This window comes from Poecilia formosa, unplaced genomic scaffold (assembly GCF_000485575.1).
Source record: "Poecilia formosa unplaced genomic scaffold, Poecilia_formosa-5.1.2 Scaffold587, whole genome shotgun sequence".
In the NCBI taxonomy this organism is placed as follows: domain Eukaryota; kingdom Metazoa; phylum Chordata; class Actinopteri; order Cyprinodontiformes; family Poeciliidae; genus Poecilia; species Poecilia formosa.
In genome coordinates this window covers 177,671-177,946 of record NW_006800526.1, presented here as the reverse complement: position 1 = coordinate 177,946, position 276 = coordinate 177,671, and positions in this window count along the sequence as shown.

Here is a 276-nt window from a genome sequence, read left to right as displayed (position 1 = left end):
GAAGGAGGGAACTGAACCACTCAGCTTCCCGTCCGCATTCCGAAACACAGCGTCACTGGGTGCGCACTATTTACCACCCAGCAAAGGAAAGATGCAAAAGGGAGGCGCGATTTGCAATCATTCATTGGATTTCATAACCTGGGTGGCGATGGATGGAGCCCTCTGTGACCGTATGACTTAGTTTCTTTTAGGTCACACAGTAAGAGGAATAAACTAGATTGGTTGCGCCCAAAAAAGCATCTTCATTTCAGAGGTAATCCGCCCCCCGCTCATCAC